Below are 19,923 nucleotides of genomic sequence, written 5' to 3'. Positions count from 1 at the left end.
TTTATTCTAGAGTAGGGTTCCCCAAAGAGATCCTTACGGACTCCATTTATGTCCCGACTGATGTCCAAAGTGTATCAAGCACTAGGGGTAAAACAAATCAGGACATCAGTCTGTCATCCCCAAACTGATGGTCTTGTGGAGCGCTACAATAAAACTATCAAAAACATCCTGCGCAAAATCATTAATGACTCAGGGAAAATAAATTACCTCTAGTTCTATACGCCCTCGGAACCCATGTACAGTCATCCACAGGACACAGACCCTTTGAGCTTCTTTTTAGTAGGCAACCCCACACATTATTAGACATGTTAGCGGAACAATGGGAGGAGACTGAGGAAGAAATCAAAGAGTTTTTAACTTGCACTAAGGACCTAAAAGAAAACGTACACACCGTATGGGAAGAAGCTCATAAGTGTTTGAAAGAAGCCAAGAAAAACAAAAAGCCTATTATGATTCTCACAGCAGACATCGAACAGTAGCAGTAGGTCAAAAAGTGTTAGTGCTGTTACCCACAACAGAGAACAAACTACTCGCCCATTGGCAAGGGCCTTATACTGTCCTTAAACAAGTTAATCCAGTAACCTACAGAATTGAAATCCCAACCGGGTCAGGTAAAGAGCAAATATACCACATCAACCTCTTAAAGATATTGTATGATACAGATAAACCTCTCAGTAATAGGTATATTTCAACCGGGGTGAAGGCGACATACCTTTATATTCCACAGAGACGAAAGAGAATAAAGAGATACTTATGCCCCAGTGATTTTCTCTTTCCCTGACAGCGCACCCAATTATACGAAATAGTGAGGGCTAACTTCGATGTATTTTCAAAGATTCTAGGTAGAACCCACCTAATACAACATCATATCCGAACAATAGGCGATAGAGTTTCCTGACAACGGCTGTACAGGATACCGGAAGCCAGACGGAAAATGGTAGAACAAGAAGTGAGAGAAATGTTACAGGCCGGAGTTATTGAACCTTCTTCCAGTCCTTGGTGCTCCGCCATAGTGTTAATCCTGAAACCAGACGGGACCATCAGATTTTGTATTGACTTTAGACATGTGAATGCCCCTTCCCACTTTGACACCTCTCCAAGGCCTAGAATTGATGATTTACTGGAGCGGTTAGGGAAAGCCAAATGTATGACCACCCTAGACTTAACTAAAGGTATTTGACAGATTCCTCTGAAAGAGGAAGACAAAGAAAAAACTGAATTTGCCACCCCCTCAGGATCCTACCAGTTTACTGTCCTTCCCTTTGGTTTGCATGGGGCACCGGCTACCTTTCCATGACTAATCGATATGGTGCTGCGTCCCTTTCAGGACTATGCAGCTGCTTACTTAGATGACATTGTTATCTATAGTACGACCTCGGATGATCATACCTCACATATAACCACTGTTTTACATGCCCTAAGAGAAGCAGGCTTCACTGCAAACCCCGAAAAGTGTAAAATAGGACACAATAATATTAATTACCTAGGGTATGTGATAGGACATGGAATTGTGAAACCCCAAATAGAAAATGTACACGCCATCACACAAATACTTCTTCTGCGCTGGAAAAAAGATGTCAGGGCTTTTTTAGGGATGGTAGGATATTACAGACGATTCATTCCCCATTTTTCAGAGATAGCAGCCCCGCTCACTGACCTACTGGGGAAAAACAAGCCCAATCAAATCACCCATCTTACAGATATTGAACAGAACAGATTCGAGCAACTGAAACGTCTCCTGACAACGGAACCTGTACTATGTTGCCCTGATTTTCAGAAACCCTTTCAGGTCCAAACAAATGCCTCCGATCAAGGGTTAGGAGCAGTTCTGTTGCAAAAGGATGAGAAAGGATTCTATCATCCCATAGTATACCTGAGTAGAAATCTTTTACCCCGTGAGAAACAGTATCAGGCCCTTGAGAAGGAATGTCTTGCGATCAAATGGGCTATTGAATCCTTCCGATATTACTTATCGGGCTGTCCATTTACATTACTCACCAATCACGCTCCCTTAACATGGTTGGCACGCCATAAGGATACCTACGCACGTGTACTCCGGTGGTTTTTATCACTCCAGTCGTTCTCCTTCCAAGTACAGCATTCGCCAGGCTCCCTTCCATCCAATGCAGATTACCTATCCAGATATCCATCTAGCAAGTGGCTCCAACAGCCACTGTCCAGGATGAGTGAATGTGCCGAACCGACCATCGGAGATCTGGCCCAGCAGTACCCCAGGGGCATCATCGGGCCCGGAGTGGGTGACCCAGATGGAAACCTCACACCAGCCAATGAGGTGACGACTGCAGCCAAAGGAGGGTTTTTTAAACCCACCTCGTTCTTCACCAGGAAGTGGACGGATCCCGGCAGGGGCGGCATCGGTGGGCGGACCTCACAAAGGAGCGGAGCAGAGGAGAAGATGCTGGAACCAGGCAAAACCCGAAGGCAGCAGCCTGACAACCTTCCTGACGCCCTGGTGGACGAGCAGGAGGCAGCGAGGCAAACAGACCTGCCACGCTCTTGTGAGAGCATGGCCTCGTCAGGTACGGTCCTGTAACAGGATGCGGAGGAACACAATCGGGAATGGTAGGAGGAGGGAAACCGACTACTTGTAGACTGTTTTTTTTTTTTAATTTGTTGTTTTGTTTTGTTTTGTTTCTTTTGCTGGGTGAAATGGAGTAAACACCCTAGCTGTACGGTATCCCGTGTACGGATAGGAGAATCATGTTGAGGATTTATTTATTTTGTTTGTTCTTGCTTCTGTTTTTTTGATTTTGATGCATACTTGCTAAGGGGTACCAGGGGAATAGAAAACCAATAACCCTGTAACACACAGTTTCTACTCAGTAAGACACATGGATGTGACTCAGTTCACAATATGCTGTGTACAAGAGTCACATATATTGCATTTAAAACTGTAAATACACAAAATGTGTAAAACCTCATCCTATAAGGTAATGCACAATGGAATTATACCTGAAGCATTCATGCATCAAAGCGTATTTGATTTAAAATGGGGAGTTAGTGGAGTGACTGTTGATGTAAGAATGTGTGTGGTGTATATTTTCAAAACACTTGGATTTATTACAGTATGTACTGTACAGTGATTATTATGAGTGCAACATTTATAAATGCAAACTGTGGATGTAAATAAAACAAACAGAAAACTTTATGTTAGGTTGAAGGGAAGCCAGAAGAGGTAGGAAAACATTTCCTACCTGCTCAGGCAGGGGTGCTGCAGTTACACGTAATGTTATTGTTATCTGTGCAAGGTCCAGAGCAAATTCACTTTTCAGTCCAAAAATACAATCCTCTATCATTGTTAGCAGCAGCACGTAGTTCAGGTTTATGCATATTGTGAAAAGATCAGGTAATAGGAAGTAGCTTAGCAATACCATGATCTTTGGAGCAAGGTAGGAGAGTGGCCCCTTTAACTGTTGTTGGGATAGGAAAATATGGAAGTTTACATTGATTAATGGTCTCTAGTGCCACTGCACCTGCTGCACCAGTGTGTAGCTACTCCCCTGGTTATAACGACAGCTCATGCACACTACATAGACACAGTGAGCTGGTGCCCCTAAAAGAAAATGCTACATTTAGTCTCTCATTACGACCCTGGCGGACAGCGTTATTTTGAAGAAAGGTACTGCCAACAGGCCGGCGGGACCGTTCCCCAAAATATGACATTGGCGGTTTGGCTCAAGCCAAACCACCAATGTACCACCCCGTCCGCCAGGGCGGTAACAGCCGCCGGGCTGGAGACTTTGGTCTCTAGCCAGGTGGCCGTCACAATCCCACCCTTGGAATTATGACCCCACCTACCGCCATGGTTTTCGTGGCAATCTTACCGCCACAAAAACCATGGTGGTAGGCACTATCAGTGCCAGGGAATTCCTTCCATGGCAATGATAGGGGTCTCCCCCGCTCCCCTCTCCCTCTCCAGAGTCCTTACCCACCCTACCCCTGCCCCTCCCGACCCCTCTATCAGATACACACATACACGCACATACAAACACACCCATACTCACATGCATACACACATTGACCCACGCATGCATACATACATACACTCTCACATCCAAACTCAGAAACATACATCCAAGCACACTCGCAAGACACAACACAACATGCACGTACACACACACACACACTTATGCACACATGCATTACACCCGCATGCACGCATTCACTCACAGTCACACACACCCACACACATGCACAGAACACCCCCTCTCCTGTCGGAGACCCCAACTTACCTGCTTGCAGGGGGTCCTCCGGCAGGAGATGGGACGAGGTGCTGCTGCCAGCAGCAGTGTCCACCAGCAAAACACAACCAGGCCATATCATGAAACATGATATGGTAGGCGGTGTTTTGGTGGTGTGGCGTTGCTGCTGGCAGCAGCGCCACCTTACTGCCGTCCGCCGACATGACCGTCGACAGAATTCCACCAGCCTTCTGGCAGAATTCGGGCTACGGTCATAATGGCATGGACGGTCGGTAGCCACGGCGACGGTATGTTGGCGGCCGTCGCTGTGGCGGTAGGCGGCATTTGCCGCCAATCTTGTAATGAGGGCCTTAGTGTTCGGCAGATGCATAGCTTCCATTTATGCAGCAGATGCAGCAACACCAGGGTCCAGGGTTAGAGGTTTCAGCTTGCTAGCCCGCCTGTGCACTGATGCACAAAGAATGATCAGGCTGATCTTTATTCACAAGTGGAATGGCTGGGACAAGAACAGCAGAAGCCCTCCCTGCAGGAGCATCAGCTGTCACTTTAAGCAAAACATTATTACAAGGCCTTAGAGTCATGCCCCTGGATGCCAGCAATGACAATTAGTCCAAAATACATTATTCAGAGACACCACTGCTGCCTGTATGTCCCTGTAGCCGCTCTCATATCACCGAAACTAATGCAGCAAGTGATGTGCATAGAAGCCAGTTGCCGCACACCTTGTGACCCTCTGCAGGCCCCTGCACTTCTCTTCCACAGTGAAATTCTCCTCCACACTAGATTGCATCACTTCTCTCCGTGGTTCTCCAACACACAAGTGACCTTTGTTTTCTTGCCCCTCGCATTTGTGAAAGCAGCCGAAAACTGTATTTTGCAAGATTTGTGAAATGTGCGCGCTTTCCAATCTAGATTGTGCGCTCTGGAAAGTTAAGGTGCGCGGGCGCTCACAAGCGCACCTTAAAGGAAACACTGGTCAGCACCTCAGTGCTTTTGGTTTATGGCTGGCTTGACAGTGTGTTTCACTGTTTTCTAAACTGTCACTGGAGTCCTGCTAATCAGAACTCCAGTGCTCGTTGTCTCCCTCTTTCTAAATTTGTCACTTCAGTCCAGTGACTCCATATTTCACTCCAAATTAGCACATTGGACCCCCATTATAAGTCCCTAGTATATGGTACATAGGTACCCAGGGAATTGGGGTTCCTGGGAATCCTCAAGGGCTGCTGCAGACTTCTGCTGCTGCAGACTTCTTCAGGACTGCCATTGAGGCCTGTGTGAAAGAGTGCATGCACTATTTCACTACCATTTATACTGCACCAGGTCACTTATAAGTCACCTATATGTCTAACCTTCAGACCCTGAAGGCTAAGTGCATAGTACTTGTGCGTGAGGGCACCCCTGCACTAGCAGAGGTGCACCCACATCATCCAGGCCCATTTTCCCTGACTTTGTGAGTGTGGCACGCCTTTATAGGTGTGCACTACATATAGGTCAATACATATATGTAGCTTCACAATGGTAACTCCGAATATGGTGTCTAACAACTGGGAATTGTACCCCAAAACTGATTCCAGTATTGGTTGCACAATCCCATGCACTCCACCATGGCCCCCAGTACTGCCATACCAGCCTTCTGAGGTTTTCACTGCAGCCCCAGCTGCTGCCACCTCACAGACAGGCTTCTGCCCTCCTGGGGCTTGAGCAGCTCAATCCCAGGAAGGTAGAACAATGCATTTCTTTTAGGAGAGGGGTGTTGCACCCTCTCCCTTTGGGAATAGGTGTTACAGGCATTGGAGGGGGATTCTCCCAGAGCCTCTAGAACTGCTTTGAAAGGCACAGATGGTGCCCTCCTTGCATAATCCAGTCTACACCGGTTCAGGGACCCCCAGTCCCTACTCTGGTGTGAAACTGGACAAAGGAAAGGGGAGTGACCACTCCCCTGTTCATCACCACCCCAGGGATGGTGCCTAGAGCTCCTCCAGAGTGTCCCTGGGTTCTACCATCTTATTTTCAGGATGGTCAGGGAACTCTGGGAGCATCTGAGTGGCCAGTGCCAGCATGTGACGTCAGAGATCCCTTCTGATAGGTGCTTACCTGGTTAGATCACCAACCCCTTCTCAGGGCTATTTAGGGTCTCTCCTCTGGGTGTTTCTTCAGATTAGGATTACAAGACTATAGCAGGAATCCTCTGCATCCTTTACTTCATCTTCCAATGACGGATCAATCGCTGACTGCTCCAGGACCTCTGAGCACTTGTCCACCTTCCAAATAGCAATAGATGAGTTTCTTGTGGGTGACTGTGCATCAAAAATCCCCTGGCTCAACTATATTAGAGACATGTGTAAAATCCTTAAAATGGAGGAGGTGTGGATAGATCCTCATAACTTGACTAAGGAAGTAAAAGAGCGTATAAACAGGTGTTATTGGGAGAATATTCTGGTGCAAATCTGGTCTAAAAATCAAGGCAGCCGGACCCTACAGTTTTTGGACCACAATTGTAGCCCTAACTTCGAGCCCTACATGTACAATGTAAATCCTACCTACACCAAAACTCTCTTCATTAAGTTCAGACTAGGGATCCTTCCGCTCAAGACATTTACTGCGAGATGGAGAGTGGAGGATCGTAATCTGACTTCCTGCCATCATTGTCAAGAGATACCAGAGTCACTCGCACACTTTATGTTTTTTTGCCCTAGATATCTGGCCCCTAGGAAGCAGTGGATTGTTCCGTTATGCAGGTCAATGGGGATAAGGGAATGTAACACATCATTACGCCTTTTGACAACTGATACAACTGACAAGATAGTTTTTTCAGTTGCGAGATACTTGCAAAGTGCATGGGCTATAAGAACTAGAGAATTGTTATAATTGTGTATTTTAACAAGTAGATTTTAGACCTGAATTATTTAATGTAGCAGCTGATAATCGATTGGAGTTAGGATTAACCGCCCATTATATTTTTATATCTCAATATTTAATATTCTGTAATTTTAAGATTTTAAGATCAATGTCTTGTTTGAGCTGCTTTAATAAGTAGGTGATTTTATAATTTATTCAGGGTTTTCTTAATGTATAATGTGGTGCTTCTCGTTTATCTCCTTTTACAATTGATTCACTGTATAACTATGATATGGTGTTCTATTGCATACTTTTATGGCGTATAGCCGAAATAAAGTTATTGATTGACTGCTCCAGGAACTCTACAAAACTGCAACAAAGAAGCAAAGGCGACTTCTGCAACATTGTAACTTCAGCTCCTGCCAGCAACTGCAACAGTTTCCAGGATGTGCATCCTCCATGGGCAGCCTGTCTTCAACCTGCACCAGAAGAACCGAAGGAATCTCCCATGGAGTGACAGAGTCACTTATCTGCTTCAGCAGGCACCTCTCTGCAATGACGACCAGTGGCTTGGACAGGCACGGATCCAGCAACACAGGTGGTCGACTAAAGTGACTCCAACGCCCAGCTGTCCAACTTTGGTGGAGGTAAGAGCTTGTCTCCCTAGCAAGACTTCACCCCTGTGCACCACTTGACCTCCAGTTGCTAAGGCTTGTGTGTGACCTTCCAAGAAGTTCTTCATGCACAGCATAGCTTAGGCCCCCAGCACTCCATCCTGTGACGCACAGCTTCCTGAGTGGTTTTCTGGCGGCGTGGGAATCCTTTGTGTTGTGCTGCGTGGTCCTCCATTTGCACCTCCTTTGTCCCCTTTCTGTGGGAATCCTGTGCACGCTGCCTGGTCTTCTGAGGACTCTCAGTGTTGCTGAGAACCCTGTTTGTCTCCCTATCCTGGGTAGCAGTCACCAAGTCCCTCCTGGTCCCGGGCAGCGCCATTTTCTGCTAACCGTGAGCTTTTCGTTTGCCAAGACTTATTGGCGAAATCCATTGTCGCAAACCAGACTGCATTCATCCATCTGGCGTGGGACATCTTCTGCACCAACCAGGAACCCACATCTATCTTCTTTGGTGCAATACTGATTTTGTCTTCTCAACAGTGGTTCCACTTTTGCACCTTCATCTGGGTTAGTAGGGGTTCCTGTTCTGTCCCCTTCTTCCACAGGTCTTCAGGTCCAGGAATCCATCATTGGGGTCTTGCATTCTCTTCTGGTTCTTGCATTATCTTCTATCACGACTTCTAGTGTATTTTAAGAAACTTGCTGTGTTTTACTCATGCTTTCCTGGGCTCTGGAGTGGGGTATTGTACTTACCTTTGGTGTTTTCTTACACTCCCAGCGCCCCTCTACACACTACACTTGCCTAGGTGGGAAACCGACTTTCGCATTCCACTATTTTAGTATATGGTTTGTGTTCCCCCTAGGCCCATTGCAACCTATTGTGATTTTCACTATCTATTTGCATTGTTTTCCTACTGTGTACTTACCTGTTTCTGGTTACTAGTGTATATATTTTGTAATTTCCTTACCTCCTACGGGAGTATAGTCTCCAAAGTATTTTTGTACTTGTGTCACTAAAATAAAGTACCTTTATTTTTGGTAACACTGAGTATTGTCTTTCATGTGTGTAAGTACTGTGTGACTACAGTGGTATTGCAAGAGCTTTGCATGTCTCCTAGTTCAGCCTTGGCTGCTCTGCCTATAGCTACCTCTAGAAAGCCTAGCATCTAGACACTGACTACATTTCACTAATAAGGGATAACTGGACCTGGTATACGGTGTAAGTACCTTGGGTATCCACTACAAACCAGGCCAGCCTCCTACAAGGTAAGATTGTTTTGTACAGAAAGGGACACCTTCCAGCTCAAACACAATACTCTGAGGCATTGTCCTCTTTCTACATGTGGTGCAGAATGCAGTACCCATAGAAAAAGAAAATGAAGAGGAGAAATAAACACATTTCTCCTTGTTACATCTCTGTAGGGCTGGAGTACCATTTTGAGGCATTTCCAGGTTTTCTTGCCTTAGTAAATCTGGGAATGCACCAAGCTGCATTGGCAGATGCGTGGAAACTCCCACACTCCACTCATGGAACGCCTTCACAGTGCACAGTAATGCAAGGCAGCAACTTGAGCTGCTATTCGTTACTCCAGATTTACTAAGTCATGCAGAGCCACATAAGGTGGCTTTGTGTTGCTTTGTAAATCTGACTTGAGGGCCTGTGTTGCTTTGCGTCACCTTGCATGATGTTATGGTGATACAAGCCATAAGGAAATCTGGGAACTGGTGTCTCGTTGGCCCTGCTGCCAGTGAGGGCAAGCAGCCAGAAGCTTTAAAAATATAGGGCCAGATTTACATTTTTTCACGCAAAACTGCATTAGCGCAGTTTTGCGTGAAAAACTATAGCGCCGGCTAGCGCCATTCCAAGACGCCGGCCGCGTGGTATATTTATGGAATGGTGCTAGCCGGCGCTAATGCCCTGTTAGCGTCCTTGGAAAGGACGCTAACAGGGTGGGGGAGGTGTACGGAAAACCAGGGCTTGTGCGCCGAATTATGGTGCTACACTGTTTAGAGGCAGAAAAATTGCCTCTAAGCAGTGTGGGCCATTTTCTGGTGCACAACCCCCATGGACATGGCTCCTATCTTAGTAAAGACAAGAGCCATGCCCACCACCCCAATGGCCATGCAGGTGGCCCCAAGTCAGGGCCCATGAATGGGGTAATAGAAAAAATATATATGTATACTTACTGTGATTTACCTGGGTTGGGTCCCCCATCCTGTGGTGTCCCTCTGGTGTGGGTGGGGGTGTCCCTGGGGCCAGAGAGGGCACCTGTCGGCACTTTCCATGGTCTCTGGCCATGGAAATATGCCTACAGAGCCCCTAATGCCTGCCCGTACCCAGGCGTTAAATAATGGTGCTAAGCAAGCTTAGCGCCAAAATTTAAGGCCCCCATCCCTCCATGCTGGATTTTAGCAGGGAGGGGTAAATATGGCGCAAAGCCATATAGTCCTTATCTGCATGGGAAGGCCTAACTTGAATCTCATTGACACAATGTAGGTTTTCACGTCCAGAAAACGACGTTAACTCCATAACTTTGGCGCTAGACGTATCTAGCGCTAAAGTATAAATATGGAATTAGGTTTGAGCTGAATTAGCGTTAAAAAAATGATGCTAATTCAGCGCAAACCGAGTATAAATATGGGCCATAGTTGTTCCCAGGGAACGTGAAAAGAAGCCGGTGCAAGCATTTGAAAATAAAATCAAGCATTTGCAAGTCAATGGGTCTCGCATTTGCTTGAGTTAGAGCTACTGGCAATATAAATTGCTAACTGGATTTTTCTTGCTACATAAATTGAAGATGATGTGTAAAACATTTGACATTAGTGAGCCGATTCAAAGTGCTACAGCCGCCATGAGCATAAGCGCGAAGGAGAGACAAAAAAGGAAAAAGAAGTTTGCTTTCAGTGAAACCTATTGGCAATCACGTAATTATCCATGTAACAAGGTTGATGGCCAAGGCGTTAACAAAACTGACCGAAGGAGGGACAAAAATAAAGCATTTACCAATGAAAAGCAAGCCCAGGAATGAGTGATAATGATTTGCGTGCAGTGGGCATGATTAAAGGCCAGATACATACCAACACGTCAGAAAAGCAGCACTTGTGCAATGCTATGCTCGACCTAAAAATAGTTAGCCTTGTCTGCAATGAGGAGAAGTCATGGATAGCCTAACAAGCATTAGCAAAACCATTAGGTCTGCCTTTAATGTGCTAACACATTGAAACAACATTTGTGCAAAACTGTATTTGTATATGCCAGCTGACTGAAGTCAGTACTTCTGGCTTTGAGAAAGCTTTTTTTATGTGAAAACATAAATGAGGAAGAACAATGTATACCAGAGTGATGGAGAAAACAATGGTAAAGTACACATAGAAAAATCAACTGGAAATAAACACACAAGAAAAGTCAGTAGGAAAGTTGTCAGGGGAAAGAACAAAGTGGAAGGCACTGGGGAAAAACAAAACATATATGAAGAATCTCAACAGGGAAGATACAGGCAGGGAACAAAAACTGTGGACAGGGCACAGTGCGGTTGGCTGCAAGGTACAGATATTCTTTCATGATAGGTCACAAAACACTTCTTTCAATGCTTGCCTGCAAGGTTTGTCATTTTTAGGTCGAGCATAGCAGTGCGCAACCTCTGCTTTCTGACGTGTTGTAATTCATTTTCATTCAACCACACCCACCCTCACGCCCATCACTTTCATTTGTACTTGGGATTGCTTTGCAAAAATCCCTTGATATAATTGGTGGGTGCTTTAGTTTGACCCTTCTTGGGGCAGTTTTGTCACCGCTTTGCAGACTGACCCTGTCACTTGAATACAGTAGTTGCACCTTTGCTGATATGCTTTAGTGTGGCGAACTACTTTTTAGTTCGAGCGTTAGCGTTCAACATGTTGTATATTTTTAAGGATACTTATACTGTGGGTTCAAGTGATTTCATTTGTTGGTTCCAGTGTCCTTTAAAAATGCTTGCTTGCTAGTGGTCAGTTCTGCCTCTTTGTCCTGCCTTTTTCTCTTTGGGAGCAGCACAAAGTACTGTAGAATTACGCTATGTCCTGTTTATCTCTTCTGTAAGGGACTTTTTTTTTTTAGTATTTGCCTGTTTGTCTTATACTGTGGGTGTGTGTCCCTCCTCCCCACCACCTCCCTCTGTAAACATAAACCAACAGCAGAGAGGGGCTTTTCCAGGGCCACTCGCCCTCGCTCTCTTTCTCTTGTTATTTTCAGTCTGTGAGGCAAGAAAAGTTCAGTCAGTAATTTACAACGCTAAGAGCTCTAACTCGAGGAAACACAAGATCATTGCATTCCAAATGCTTGTTATTTTAACAGTAAATATATGGGAGAGCTGATGCCGAGACCCTACCCACGCCCTCTGCTATTGGCATAGTGTTTGGTCAAATACACACAGCTTTCACATTTTTTTAATTTACAATAAATACACAGAGAGAGACGATTCCTAGATCTCGCCAAGCCCTCTGCAGACCGCATAATAAGGCTTGTCAGTGCTTCAAATGAGGCTCAGGAACAGCATACGGTGACGCCCTCTGTCTAGATGCCCCAGCTCTTGGACAGTTTCTCTGTGTGCGTATTTTGTTTCTATTGCTCCTCCAACCCACCCTGCTCAATCTAGCTTGCACCATTCTGATTTCCTGCTTTTAAAACCTTTATCTTGAACCTCCACCCGCTCTGTCGCGGCTTCATCTCACCCTGCACCCTCCACCCTTGTGTGTTTCCCCACCCCCCAACCAGTCCTTGCCGGCTGTTGGAAAACTGCAATGTGTACAAGCTTCATAACCAGTTTAATTAAAATTACGATACTATCAGCGTAACTATTGGTTAAATACACACAACTTTAATGTTGTTTTTTAAATTTACAACAAATAAATGGGGAAAGCCAATGCCGAGACCCCACCCACGCCCTCCACAGATGGCATAAGGCTTGTCAGTGCTTCAAATGAGGCTCGGGAACAACATAACATGACACCCTCTGTCCAGATGCCCCAGCTCCTGAACATAGAGTGCTACATAAGTTGCATTATTGCTTTGAGAGAGGTTACCCAAGTTTAATTTTTTTAAATTCCTGTATGCAGTGACTAGTTTCTCTTTTTTTTTAGTGTGTGGACGTTTCGTTTCCCTTTCTCCCCCAACCCACTCTGCTCAATCTAGCTCGCTAGCACCATTCCATATCCCTGCCTTCAAAAACCCCGGCTTCATCTTGTTCCCCCACCTGCCCTACTGCCCTCATGTGTGTTCCCACCCCACCAACCAGTCTATGCTGGCTGTTGGAAAACTGCAAAGTGTACTAGGTGGCTTGACAATTGGCCAGCCCTGGCTCCACACCGAGAAGGAAGGTGTGCTGAATAAACACACGGCCCTAAGTAATAAATTCCATTTTCTTATCAGACGCTGCCCAAGTCTGTTAGTGTGGCCATAAAGGAAACAAATTTAATTTACAGGCAAATGTGCCCTAATTTACAGCAATGTCCACTCCCTGCTCAGGGGAAACGGGGATGAATCAAGCCTAATTGCAAATCAGGTATAGTTGTATTTAAATTTATCAAGATCTGAGCCTTATTTCAATACTCTCGTACTTCAATGAACATATCTTCCTAGCTCGTCTCAGGCCTGCAAACACTGCTCCTGCAGAGGTCATCTTTAGTGTTCACTGGCATGGTCCTCTAGTGCCAAGCTCTTGGTGACTGGGAGACTTTGTATATGCGACCATCAGACCAAAAGGGTACAAAAACACCCTTGCAGAGACAACATAGAATCTGTACGACTGTTAGTAAGGGCTGTTTTTGTTCTCTTTATGGCAATTTTAGATTTTGCATTTATGATGAAATTGGAGTAAAAATCGGTACACTTTGTTATAATATTGGTGATTTGGGTATTCTTGGTCCGATTTCAGGTGTCCAAAATATGACATTGGTTGTTGTCAGGAACAAAACCTATCTCGACGTTCCATTGCAGGCAATAATCCACATGAATTTTTTTTATTTGCATTCAATGTCCTTGTGTGAATCCTTTCATGTGATAATGTTTCTTATTTTTTTTAATACAAATTACCACTAAACAACATTGATGTTTCTCCATCTTTTGTTTGCCTCTAGCCTTCCTTCGAATCCTCAAATATTTGACACCCTTTTGCAGACTGTGCTTTTTCCATCAACGTTATTAATGTTGTCCTCTGTACCAATCTTCCATCTGTGTTTAATAGTGTATCTTTGTGGGGCACAGCGGTGCTGATAAAGGTGCTACTTTTGTGCTGATCATAACTGTACACAGTATTACGAAACTGTATCTTTCAGTATATGAGTCATGGGCATTAAGCTCAGACAGAGCAACCGTATTTATGTTTTGCTTAAAACAAAGGGGGAAACAAAGAGAAGTAAAAGACAACAATGACCCACAACGCCATCCACTCTCTAGTGCCTCACATCAATAACTCTTAGCCATACTTAGGGGCATATTTATACTCTGTTTGTGCCGGATTTGCGCCATTTTTTTTGCGCAAATCCGGCACAAACTTAACTCCATATTTATAGTTTGCCATTAGACCCGTCTAGCGCCAAAAATATGGAGTTAGAGTCATTTTTTGGATGCGGGAAACTACCTTGCGCTAATGAGATGCAAGGTAGGAGTTCCTGTCCAAAAAATGACTCAAACACCCGTGCACCATATTTATCCATCTGGCTGAAAATGGTGCACGGGAGGGGGAGGGCCTTAAAAAATGACTCTAAACCTGTTAAGTTTGGTCTCTGACCATGGAAGCAGCCCACAGGTGCCCTTTCCTGCCCCAGGGACACCACCTGCCTCCCTCGCCCACCCCTGGAGGACACCCATGGATGGAGGGACCCATCCCAGGTAAGTACAGGTAAGGTTAGGTAAGTATATATATTTTTTTTAAAGTGGCATAGGGGGGCCTAATTTGGGCCCCCCTATATGCCACTGTGCCCAATGACCATGCCCAGGGGACAGAAGTCCCCTGGGCATGGCCATTGGGCAAGGGGCATGACTCCTGTCTTTGCTAGGACAGGTGTCATTTCAATGGGGGTTGTGCGTCATAAAATGGCGCAAGTCCGGTTTGAGGCATAATTTTTTGCCTCAAACCTGACTTGCACCATTTTTTTACGCACAACCCCCATTTTCCCCTACGCCGGCGCTGCCTGGTTTGAGTCTTTTTTTTTTACTGTGACCAGTCCGCAGCGCTGGCTAATGTCATTCCTTAAATAAGGCGCCCGCATGGAGCAGAGGAATGGCGTTAGCTGGCGGTAATATTTTTGGCGCAAATCATTGCGTCAAAAAGTATAAATATGGGCCTTAATTCTCTGTAACGCAGTGACACTCGTACCAAATAATATACAAAATAAATAAATAATGGCAATATTTACCTTTTTGCAGCATGTAGAGGGAAAGGGTTAATGGAAGTGATTTACCTATACACAGGGCCACTGGAATTATGTGGCAGAGAGGACCAAATTATATGGCATGGTTGACCAATTTATGTGGCTAGAAAAGTTCACTTATGCATTTACAACGCCAATAGCTCTAACGCAAGCAAATGCGAGACCTATTGCATTGCAAATGCTTGTTTATTTTGTCTATATATATATATATATATATATATATATATATATATATATATATATACACACACCCCGATGATAACAAATTTAACGTGAAATTCACGGCTCTTACATGTACATTCTTTTATGTTTCTCCATTTTTTGTATGCCATACCTTCTCACATCGCTCAAAGAGAACGGAGTTGTTAGTAAATATTCAAAGCTTCACTAAATAAATAGGAGAATTTTTTTTAATTAACCTTTTCGCTGCCAGGCCTTTTCCCCTCAGGTGCCGAGCCTGTTTTATGTCTATTTGGGGCAGTTTGCACTTAAGCACCCAGAACTTTTTGTCCACATAAGCTACCCACGCAAAATTTGCTAACTTTTTTTATCCTTGGGATTCTAGAGGTACCCAGAGTTTGTGAGTTCCCACAGAGGAGACCAAGAAATTAGCCAAAATACATTGAAAATTTCGTTTTTAAAAAATAAAATGGGAAAAAAGGTTTGCAGAAGAAAGCTTGTGTTTTTCCCCCTGAAAATGGCATCAACAAAGGGTTTGCAGTGCAAAAATCAGCATCTTCCCAGCTTTCAGAAACAGGCAGACTTGAATCAGAAAACCACATTTTTCAACACAATTTTGGAATTTTACCGGGACATTTTCACTATTTTTTTTAGCTTTCTGCCTCTTTCCAGTTAGTGACAGGAATGGGTGTGAAACCAATGCTGGATCCCAGACAGCTAAACATAACAGCTCAAATTAAAAAATATTGAAATTGAGGTGAAAAAAATAGTTATTTTTGTTTACGTTTTCTTCTATAACTTTTTCCAGCTAGGGAAGATTTTTGAAAGCAATATACCATTACGTCTGCTAGACTTGATAACGCGTCCAGCCCTTATAAATTACCTGTACCTGGACACGTTGGAGGTCGGTGAATCTTTTAACCAAGTCGGGCTCTCCTCATCCTAGAATAGTCGGGTCACTCAGATCAATAATCAATAACTATTGCAATCGGTAATCAATACTCAATTAATAGATCATTATAGCACATCAGAAATCAATAACAGTTGGTATTTTGGCGCACCATAACCTTTCAGTCATGAATAATCACACCAGTTTATTAAAAGTTAGTGAATTTATTTCCCTATATTAACAAAGCTAACACGATGTATATAAGTCTCAAAACCAAATGATATATGTAGATGAACATTGCTAGCTGTCCATAGCGGCGGAAGAAACGCAATCTACGCAAAATCTGAATAATGATACACTCAGTTATGGCAATGCAAATCACTAATATGACTAACTGTATTTGACTAATTTCATACATTGGTCAGAATGACAAGATTTCAAATTAACAGGGTGCATCGAATGAATACCTCAACTAACCTCTAATTAGCATCAGCATGTGGGATTTCATGCAAAACGAATTTAGTCAACACAAATTTGGAAACTTCTAACTTGGGCCCTCTCAAAATAGCAGTTGGTACCTAAAAGGAAAAACACAATGCATAACACAATGCATAATACATTTATCCTTTCATATTTACCAAATACAAACAGCATTCAAGAAAAGACTTCGTCCCTCAGGTACCGGTTCGATCAGCATGGGGCAGATTTCAAAGGGGCAAAATTAAGGGCAAGCTTCCTTGCAGCGGCAAGAAGAATGGGGCAAAGTTACTTCATGGGCAAGACGGGGCAAATCAAAGTTAAAGTCTCTAGGGTGAGAATTCTTAAAGTCTCTTTCTCTGGAATTGAGAAAAGGGCATCAGGGTGTCGTCCAAAATGGAGTCTGGCATCTGGCTTCAAATTGGCATCAAGGAAAATGGCTGACTTCTCTTTGTCCAGTGGGTCTAAGTAAGAAACATTCCAAATTCTGCAGGGTCTTCCATTGGAGGGTTCATAGGTTGGCTTCAAATTGTCCAATGAAATTTGTCCTTTACTAGCACTCATTTATGCATACACTGTCCTTGGAGCCTTGGAACACAAATTGTAACATGGTTTGCCAATTATTTTACTATCTGTACCCTCATTGTCCGCACCTGCAGACTGACCTTGTATCAAAGGGGATGAAACCGGCCTAGTACGAAACCTTGGAGATAAGTGTATTAGTCATCTCTGCTGGAAAAATACAACTTCAAGCAAGAATATATGATTCATTAGTTCAAGGAAAAAGCCACGCAGTTAAAATTTGAGACCAGGCAACTAGGCCAAAGCCTCTACTAAATTTAAGCTAAGCAAAACAGTTTCATATAAGAAATCATGGCATACATTTGCAATTATGACAGATTACTACAATTTTCAATACTTCATGATTAATAAAGCTCGTTTACAATGATGGCGAACTACCCCGAGGGCACAATTTCCCTCGTACATTATTTTCTTTACTAAAATCACACTACATTATATGCTTTTGATTACATGATATGTATGAATATATGTTGGACCCTCTTTTTCTGCATCATCAGACTCTTCTGGTTGCGGGGATATATAGGGCTTGTGAGTTCATCAAGAATCCTAGGTACCCAGAGCCAATAAAGGAGCTGCACATTGCAGTGGGTTTTCACTGTGTACCGGGTTTACAGCAATTCATTTGGTGAAAACTAACTAAAGAGTGAAAAATAGGTATCAAGAAAACCTTTGTATTTCCAAAATGGGCACAAGATAAAGTGATGAGAAGCAGTGGTTATTTGTACATCTCTGAATTCCAGGGTCCCCATAATAGCGTGTGAACTACAGGGCATTTCTCAAATAGATGTCTTTTTTTACACACTGTCTACATTTGGAAGGAAAAAATTTAGAGAAAGACAGGGGGCAATAACACTTGTTCTTCTATTCTGTGTTCCCCCAAGACTCCGAATACAAATGGTAATGGGGTGGGAGGAGGCCTAATGCCCACAACAGGAAACGCAACATGGACACATCACATTTTCCCAAAGAAAACTGATCTGTTTTTTGCAAAGTGCCTAGCTGTGGATTTTGGCTTCTAGCTCAGCTGGAACCCAGGAAAACCTAGCAAACCTATACATTTTTGAAACTTCGACATCAAGGGGAATTCAGAATGGGGTGACTTATGGGGCTTCCACCAGGTTCTGTTACCCAAAATCCTTTGCAAACCTCAAAATTTGACAAAACAAAACACTTTTTCCTCACATTTCGGTGATGGAAAGTTCTGGAATCTGAGGGGAGCCACAAACGTCCTTCTACCCAGCGTTCCCCCAAGTCTCCCTTTAGAAATAGTACGTCACTTGTGTGGGTAGGCCTAGTGCAACAACAGGAAATTCCCCAAAAAAGAAAACGGACATGTTTTCTGGAAAGTGCCTAGCTGTGGTTTATGGTGTCTAGCTGAGCCAGCACCTATGGAAACCTACCAAACCTGTGCATTTTTGAAAACTAGAAACCAAGGGGAATCCAGGATGGGGTTACTTGTGGGGCTCTCACCAGGTTATATTACCCAGAATCCTTTGCTAACCTTTTCCTCGCATTTCGGTGCTGCAAAGTTCTGAAATCTGAGGGGAGCCACCAAATTCCTTCTACCTTGCATTCCCTCACATTTCCAGATAACAATAGTACCTCACTTGTGTGGGTAGGCCTAGTGCCCGTGACAGGAAATGCCCCAAAACACAACATGGACATATATAACATTTTCCCAAGGAAAACTGACCTGTTTTTAGCAAAGTGCCTAGCTATGGACTTTGGCTTCTAGCTCAGCAGGCACATAGAGAAACCTAGCAAACCTATAAATTTTTTAAAACTAGACATCTAGGGGAATGGGCGTGACCTTTGGGGCTCTCACTAGGTTCCATTACCCAGAATCCTTTGCAAACCTCAAAATTTGGCAAACAAAAACACTTTTTCCTCACATTTCAGTGATGGAAAGTTCTGGAATCTGAGGGGAGCCACAAACTTCCTTCCACCCAGCACTTTCCCAATTCTCCAGATAAAAATGGTACCTCACTTGTGTGGGTAGGCCTAGTGCCCGAGACAAGAAATGCACCAAAACACAACTTGGAACCATCACATTTTCAGAAAAGAAAACTGACCTGTTTTTTGCAAAGTGCCTATCTGTGGATTTTGGCCTCTAGCTCAGCCAACACCTAGGGAAACCTAGAAAACCTATACATTTTTTAAAATTAGGCATCTAGAGTAACTCAGAATGGGGTGACTTGTGGGGCTCTCACCAGGGTCTGTCACCCAGAAACCTTTGTAAACCCCAAAATTTGGCAAAAAAAAAAAATTTCCTCACATTTCGGTGATGAAAAGTTCTGGAACATGAGGGGAGCCACAAACTACCTTCTACCCAGCATTCCCCCAGGTCTCCCGATAATAATGGTACCTCACTTGTGTGGGTGGGCCTAGTGCCCGTGGCAGGAAATGCCCCAAAACACAATGTGGACACATCACATTTTCCCAAGGAAACTGACCTGTTTTTTGCAAAGTGCCTATCTGTGGATTTTGGCTTCTAGCTCAGCCGGCACCTAGGGAAACCTAGCAAACCTATACATTTTCGAAAACTAGACATCTAGGAAAATGTAGCTTTTCCTAGTAAATTAGGAAGGAAAGTCTTAATTTTATTAAAGACATGGCGGCGAGTATTATGCATTCTTTTCTTACTTTATTAGAATAGCAGCAGTGAAGAACTACAGCTCCCAATAGGCTCAGCAACAGACTAGCCAAGGGG

At 44.0% G+C, this 19,923-nt stretch overlaps 1 protein-coding gene across 3 annotated transcripts in view; it reads left to right on the top strand.

The window, feature by feature from the left end:
* LOC138268196 (butyrophilin subfamily 1 member A1-like) overlaps positions 1-19,923 on the top strand; it is a 354,320-nt gene that overhangs the window by 44,218 nt on the left and 290,179 nt on the right. The window lies entirely within an intron of this gene.

This window comes from Pleurodeles waltl, chromosome 12 (assembly GCF_031143425.1).
Source record: "Pleurodeles waltl isolate 20211129_DDA chromosome 12, aPleWal1.hap1.20221129, whole genome shotgun sequence".
NCBI classification, from domain to species: domain Eukaryota; kingdom Metazoa; phylum Chordata; class Amphibia; order Caudata; family Salamandridae; genus Pleurodeles; species Pleurodeles waltl.
The sequence above is the reverse complement of the archived record's forward strand: the minus strand, read 5'-3'. Positions and strand labels throughout refer to the sequence as shown.